Raw genomic sequence first — 8,309 nt, 5'->3', positions numbered from 1 at the left:
TTCTCTTGTAGTCCTTTTTTTTTTCCTCTTTTTTTTTTTTCTTTCTTGGTTTGTTTTCTGGGGGAGGGGCCTGCCACGTGGGTTGTCAGTCAGTGATGTTTCCTGAGTTAAGTCCTCCTGCCCCCCTCAAGGGGGTGGGCTCTGAGGAAACTGGTTTTTTCAGGCTTTTGTTCTCTGGCGGTTTTCATGCTTGTTCACTTTTTATTTTCCTCTCACCTTGACCGCCTTTGATGGTTTTTGTAGTTTTAGAGGAGAACAAATCACATCCTGATCTCCCTCTCAGAGAGAAGCCTCAGTCTGGTTGCAGAGCCTAAATAAGTTCCCCCTTGGCCTCTGGCAGAGCAGGTTCCAAGTTGTAGACCCTGGGTGCGCAGGATCTTTTGCTTGTACCCAAAGCCAAGGCAGTGGCGGCTGTCTGGGAGCTCCCAACTGCCAGAGAGGTTCCAAGCAGCGATCGCACACTGAGATTTTGCTGCTGGCCTGGGCTGGGAGTGTCCTACTTGCGCGCACCTCTTTCAGAGGCAGCGCGCGTCTCAGGCACTGAGAACAGGGTGCTGGTCCATAAGCACCAGGCTGGGCTTTTGCGTGCCTCTGTCAGGGGAGAGTTTGGGGCGCACGGCTTAGGCTTTGAAACAATGGCACGGGTCACAGAGCGCTGGCTGGGCCTTTGTAACTCAGGGGAGCATGAGGGACGAGCGCGCGTATCTCAAGCTTTGTGGTAGGGCTCCTGCGTTCTTCGGACCGCGTGGCTCCCATCCCCTCACAGGAACTAGAACCCACGCATTCTCGGGCGCGCTGGCGGCTTAGGGACCAAGAGCTGGTTTCTCTGCCGCACTCTCTCTGCCTCAGTGCCACGGGAGGCTGTCCTGGGACCGGGGACTTAAGCCCCTGTCCCTAGCCGCCCCAATTCCCACAATTTCCCCCCGCGATCCTTTGCTCTTTTGGAGTGCTTTCAACCAGTCTCCAAGTTAATGCTGGTCCCCAGACGCAGGGCACTCTCGCTCGTATTGGGGTATTACTTTCCAACTGGTCGCCACCATTCACTTTACCTGCCCACTGGTGTCTTCTGCCCCTGTAGAGATCCAGACGTGTATAATTCTGATCTCAGGCTGATTTCATGGGTGATCGGAGTTCTTTGGTAGGTAATCAGCTCACTTTGGGGTACAAGCTGAAACGGTGCCTCCTCCTACTCCCCCGCCATCTTGTCCCCCCTCCAAATATTCTGTTTCTGATCATATATTTGCCTATTAATTTAATGTTGCAATAATTATTACTGTGGCATTTGCCAAATGGTGATTTTTCTATTTCTATCATTATTCCTACATTTATAATTGGAATTCTAGTGTAAGGAAGAGTATTTCCTTCTCCCCTCTAGCTTATTTATTTAATTGCTTTTTAAAGATTTCTTTGGTACTATTTTGTGACTTACTTACAAATATGAAGCTATTTCAAAGTAAAAAGTTAGAAAGTTTTTAAAGTCTTAAAAAAATCTCTTAATACTTAGCAAAAGAAGCCATTAAAGTATCTTATAAATTCAACATAGTATAGAGATATCTGTAATTTTAGATGTTTTCAAGTAATATGTATATCACTGAAATAGAATTGGAATAGTATTGTCAAGATCACCATTGACTCTGCCAATTATGGTAAAATAATTTCTATTAGAGGATAATCAAACACAAAAGTTTGAGACAAATTTTATGGTAGTTATTTCTTTCAATTATTGAAATTTATCCTAGTAAATTTTCTTTCAAAGTGAACATCTCCCAATTCTAAATAATGAACAAATTCATTTTTTTTTTTTAAATGGAACCATATGGTGCACCTGGGTGGCTCAGTTGGTTGAGCGACTGCTTTTGGCTCAGGTCATGATCCTGGAGTCCCAGGACTGAGTCTCACATTGGACTCTGCTCAGCAGGGAGTCTGCTTCTCCTACTGACCTCTCGCCTTTCATGCTCTCTCTCTCAAATAAATAAATAAAATCTTTTTTTAAAAATCATATGTTGAGGAGTCCAGCTTTTCCAGTGTTGGTATAAGGATAAGAAATAGAGAAATGGCCAAATAAATAGGTCTTAAGTTTTTCATATTTTAAAATTTTTTGTCTTCATATTCTAAATAATTAAGGAAACTAAAATTGATTAAATTTGTGCCATACAGCTGACTCTGTTATTCTATTCATACATCTATTAGACATAGTGAAAATACTTATTAACACTGATAAGTATTTTCACTTAGACAAATGGACCCCCAACACAACTGCTGTGGTGGGTATTATCTCTACTTTATAGATGAAAACATGAACTCAGAGAAGTTAGTTACCTTTTCTATGGCTCCTTGCTAGAACTATGAGGATTGTGATTTGGAAACCACATAGTTTTCCTTTGTATCACAATATTTTAATCTACACTTCAATAAAGAGCCACATTTAAATTATGAAATATTTATGGAGGTTGTAATAATTCTTCCATGTATTTTGTCTCTGTTTTCTAGTACTTTTTCTTTTACTAAGCTCTTTGTTCTTTCTTTCGAATTAATTTAATATTATAGTTTCTTGCTCGGAGTGGAATTTGAAACAAGTCCATTTTCTTGAAATGTAGTTTTAACGCACCTCTTTCACAAGGATAAAAATAGAAATGAAAATCTCCATTATTGTGTTTATGAGTACTTGGCATTATTAGAAATTGACTGTTCTTGGTCAAGTATGATTTTTATTCTTTATAATATATCATTAAGTATATTGCCATTTATCTTGACAAGTAATATTTAAGAGAAAAAAATAAGGTGAAAGTGTCTTCCTTTAGTTTAGATACAATGTTAGTTGCTCTGTTTTCAACTGATCAGCATTAGTTGTCAAAGAGATACGTTGGTGATGGCCCTTGGCTTTGTTTTGGCAAGAGGGTCTCAGAAAGATTTCCCAGTTAGTTTGGATGCAATGAAAAGTGATGAAGCAGCATAGATGGTTGAAATTATGGACCAGGAATAGATATTAAAGGGAATTCATGTTGTACAATACACTTGAAAAGAAAGATGCTTATTTGTACCTCTAGAAATGCAGTACCCTAATGCTTTCCTTTCCAAATGACATGTGATATACTCATCTGCATTGTTTAAAGCTGAAAATATTGTAAGGACAGTTTGATGGTGAATTTTATGTGTCCAATTGATTGGTCAACGGGTGTCTGAATTAAACATTATTTCTAGGTGTGTTTGTAAGTATGTTTCTGAATGTGAACGGTATATGAATGTGTGGACTCTATCTTGCCATCTCTGGTGTGGAAAGATGCCATATCTAGTCTGTTGAGAGTCTGAACAGAGAAAAAGGTAGGGGTGCCTGGGTGGCTCAGTGGGTTAAAGCCTCTGCCTTCAGCTCAGGTCATGATCTCAGGGTTCTGGGATCGAGCCCCGCATCGGGCTCTCTGCTCAGCAGGGAGCATGCTTCCTCCTCTCTATCTGCCTGCCTTTCTGACTACTTGTGATCTCTGTCTGTCAAATAAATAAATAAAATATTAAAAAAAAAGAAAGAAAGAAAAAAAGGTAGAAAGAAGGAGAAATTCATCCTTTATTCCTGCCCCACTGATTGAGCTAAGGCATCTCACCTTATTTTCTCTGGGCTTCATGCAGGAATTTATATCATTGTCTTCTCTGGTTGTTAGGCCTTTGGACTTGGATTGAATTATACCACTGGCTTTTTTGGGTTTCCAGTTTGCAAATGGCAGATTGTGAGACTTTGGGGCCTCAATAACTGTGTGAACCAGTTCCTCACAACAATTTCAATATAATATACAAATATACATTAGCCTTTATATATTATTTCTATCTATCTAATAAATGATAGATAGATATCATATTGGTTTTATGTTTTCTAGAGAACCAAATACAGCCAGGAACAAAATATTTTCAAAACAAATGATCTACAGCACTTTGTACACAATTGCTACCCAATAAATATTTATTGACACTGACTAATGCCTTTGTCTAGAGTCAGTGAATTGATGTGCATTACCTTCAAGAATTAAAATTATAGTGGATTAAATATGAAGAATTATTCATAGCATCCTGGCAAATGGCCTGGCTTCCCCCTTCTTTGTTCTGTTTCTATCTGCGTTACCTTGTGTTTTCATTTTTTAAAACTGCAGGACTCTGATGACACTGTTCCATTCCCATGTATAGCCCAGCAAACCTTTTAGAGCTAAATGAGCAAAGACATGAATCACCTCATTAAGCAGATGCTGGGCTCTGGGTCTGAAAGAAATGGACAAGCTAGGTTATAAATATTAATTGGACAAAATAGCAGTCAGGCAACACTCCTAATTTTGAAAAATGTGCAATAACTAAGGGTGTTATAAGTACATGTTAAATAAACCACTCTGAAGACATCCTCTGAGAAAAAGTCCACATAAAAATGTACCAAATTGTAACTTGTTAGAGTAATTAGAGAGAATACTCCGATTTTCCAAAGTATTTTTAGAATAGACACCTTACTTTTACTTGTAGTTCAACCAATTTAGAATGTCTATTCAGGAGTAATGTCAGTAAGAAATCAGAATAGGAAGTCTCAGCCCTTATCTCCCACAAAAACACCAATTTAACAACAACATATGGACCAAAATACTTTTCTGAGAAGTTTTGAATCCAGTTAAGTTACAGTACTTCAGACAAGCACAAAACCAAAAAAAAAAAAAAAAAAAAAAAAAAAGCCACATTGAAATGGGTAAAAAGAGCAATGTCACTTTACCCATATCAGCCCCTCCTCCAAACCAGCATTGCTCAGTGACTTGGTCTATGACTTCTCTCTCAAGGAAAAAGAGAAAGTGGAGTGTGCATCCAATGCCCCTGGACTCTCAGTGCACCGCCTAAAAAAGTAGTTTCTGTCTTACCTCACAGGAGCACTAGCAGATCTAGCATACTTTTGGCAGCTAAGAATAAGGAAAGTTGCAGTGGCTTGCTGTTGCTGGCAGAGCTGTGCAAGATTGGGAGAATGTGCAGAATCTGAGGCAGAGAATCTGGGAGAGAGGAGGAGACCATGCTTCCAGCATCCTGGAATTTAGGTATGTTTCCAAAGGACTGGTTTTTGTCTTGTCGCACATGGAGAGCTGAGGGATGAGCATGGTTTGGGTGCCTGGGGACAGTTAAAAACAAAGGGAAAAGGCAGGAAGCTTGCTATACCCTGCATTGTTCTGCATGATTGGGACAAGGTGCAGAACCTGGGGTTTCTTTCCAAGAAGGGAGGAAGAGGAAAGCATGCCTACAACATCCTGGGTTGCAGTTGAGCAGTCAGACACCCAAAGGAACAAGAGATTATGGACTCCTGAAAAAAGTTAAAGTTCTTAACTTTCCACAACTAGGAATTTACACACAAAAGTCCAGAGAAGATACACCCATAGAAAAGGTTTGAGAAGCTCCGAGAATGTCTAGCTCAGGTGATTCATGAATATCTTTCCCAGTTGAAACCAATTGGTATAAAGACTGGGAAGAATAGTTGTTTCTTCAAATATGGAGATATTAATGCAAAGCTACAAGGAACAAAGAGAATCATATAAACCTGACCCAATCAAAGGAACAAATAAATCTCTGGTAACTGACCTACCGAAACGGAAATCTACTTACTATTTGATAAAGAATTTAAAATAATCAAAGAGGCTGATTTATAAAAGAATTATAGATGAATTATAAGAGAATACAGATAACTAAATGAAATTAGGAAAATGCAGAATATCAACAGAGATATTATTATTAAAGAGAAACGAGGCTGAAGAGTATAGTAATTGAACTGAAAAATGTTGCTAGAATTATATAGCAATTGGCTTTATCTATCAGAGGAAAGAATCAGCAAACTAAGACAAGTATTTGAAATCATCCAGTACTAGGAACAAAAAGAAGAAAAAAAAAAAATAGAAAGGAGTAAAGAAAACCTAAGGGACTTACAGATCACCAGAAAGGCATCCAACACATTATGGATGAAAATTTCCATATCTGGGGAGGGAAATGGACATTCAGATTCATAAAGCCAAAAAAATTCCAAATGTGATGTATCCAAATAATTCTATCCCAAGACACATTATAATCAAAGACAAAGAGAGAATTTTGAAATCCACAAGAAAGAACTTATCATATATAAGGACATGCCCATAAAAAAACAGATTTCTCAGTAGAAACCTTGAAAATCAGAAAGGTTATTGATGACTCAGAATGCTGAAGAAACAAACAAACAAACAAACAAACAAAACTAAGAATATTATATGTGGTAAAACCGTCCTTCAAAAATGAAGAAAAGAAAAAAACTTTCCAAACAAACGCAAGCTGAAGGAATTCGTCACATTCAGACTTGATTTAAAAATAATGCTACCAGGAGACCTTTAGGTTGAAATAAAAGTCATTGTACAATAACACAAAAGCATATGAAAGTGTAAAACTCACTGGTCAAGGTAAATACATAAACAATACAGAATATTGTAATGCTGTAATGCAACTGTAAAAGTAACTTTTAAGTCAACCATAAGAGTTAAAATACAAAAGTATTAAAATAGCTATTATTATAGAAAATATGTTAGGGACAACTGGGTTGCTCAGTGGTTAAGCCTCTGCCTTCAGCTCAGGTCATCCCAGGGTCCGGGAATAGAGCCCTTTGTCATGCTTCCCTGCTCAGTAGAGTATCTGCCCCTCCCCCCATGTTCTCTCTTACTCTTTCTCAAACAAATAAGTAAAATATTTTTTAAAATATATAGCTTTGCGCAGTGGCAGTATCGTAGCCAATGAGGTTTATCCGAGGCGCGATTATTGCTAATTAAAAATATAAAAAGACATAAAGTGTGGCATCAATACCCTAAAATGTGTAGAGGTAGAAGGAAAAGTCTAGAGTTTTACATGCAATTGAAGTTGTTCATCAGTTTAGAGTAGACCATTATAACTATAAGAAGTTTTATAAGTCATATGGTAGTGAAATACCTATAGGAGATACAAAAAAGTAGGGGGAGGGGGAAGAGATCAAAATATGTCCTAGAAAAATTGAATGATTTACAAGGAAATAAAGAGAGGACAAAAGGGACAAAAAAAACTAGAAGGCAGATACAAAACTGTAATATAAGTCCTTCCCTATTACTAATTGCTTAAACATAAATAGATTAAATTTTCTAATAAAAAATATAGAGTAGGGGAGCCTGGGTGGCTCAGTGGATTAAAGCCTCTGCCTTAGGCTCAGGGCTCAGGGCTCAGGTCCTGGGATCAAGCCCCACATCAGGCTCTCTGCTCAGCAGGGAACCTGCTTCCCCACCTCTCTCTGCCTGCCTCTCTGCCTACTTGTGATCTCTGTCTGTCAAATGAATGAATAAAATCTTTAAAAAATATATAGAGAGAGTAGATAAATGGGTTTTAAAAAACAAAACTCAAGTATATGCTGCCTACAAAAGACTCACTTTAGCTTTAAGGATGACATGGACTAAAATTGAATGGATAGAAAAATCCCTGTATGTAAATGGTAACCAAAAGAGAGCAAAGGTAGTATATTTACCTCAAACAAAATAGATTGAGTGAAAACTGTGACTGACAAAAAGAAAATCATTATATAATGACAAAGCAGTCAGTTCATCAGAAAGATATAAAATTATAAATATATATGTACCCAACGTCAGAAAACTTAAATATGTAAAGCAAATATTAATGGATATGAAGGGAAAAATAGACAGAAATACAATAGTACTAGGAGACTTCAATACCCCACATTCAACAATGGATCCAGAGAGAAAATCAATAAGGAAACAACACACTTGAACAACCTATAGATCAAATAGACCCAAGACACATATTTAGAACATAACAACCACCAACAGCAGAATACACATTCTTCTCAAGTACATATGAAACATTCTTTAGGATAGATCAAATTAGGTCACAAAACAACGGTTAACAAACTTGAGAAGATTGATATTATACCAAGTAACTTTTCCAACCACAGTGCAATCAACTGGAGGTCAATAACATAAGAACAACTAGAAAATTTATAGATACATGACAACACACTCTTTAAAAAAAATTGATGGATCAAAGAAGAAATCAAAAAGAAAATTTAAAAAATATCCTGAGGAAAATGAAAATGGTAACACAACATACAACATACCAAAATTTATGGAATGCAGAAAAATCCTCCTAAGAGAGAAATTTATAGTGACAAACATCTACCTGAAAAAAGAAATATTTCAAATAAAAACTTTGCACCTTATGGAACTAGAAATAACAACAAACAATTGTTTTGTTTGTTCAGCCCAAATTGACCAAAAGGAAGGATAATTTATTAGAGCATAAATAAATGAAAT

At 37.3% G+C, this 8,309-nt stretch overlaps 1 pseudogene; it reads left to right on the top strand.

The window, feature by feature from the left end:
• The first annotated feature begins 6,723 nt into the window (after nt 1-6,723).
• Nucleotides 6,724-6,806, top strand: LOC132022848 (U4 spliceosomal RNA; annotated as a pseudogene).
• Nucleotides 6,807-8,309: the final 1,503 nt, after the last annotated feature.

This window comes from Mustela nigripes, chromosome 7 (assembly GCF_022355385.1).
Source record: "Mustela nigripes isolate SB6536 chromosome 7, MUSNIG.SB6536, whole genome shotgun sequence".
NCBI classification, from domain to species: Eukaryota; Metazoa; Chordata; class Mammalia; order Carnivora; family Mustelidae; genus Mustela; species Mustela nigripes.
Note: the sequence above shows the minus strand (reverse complement) of the source record. Positions and strands in the feature narration are given on the sequence as shown.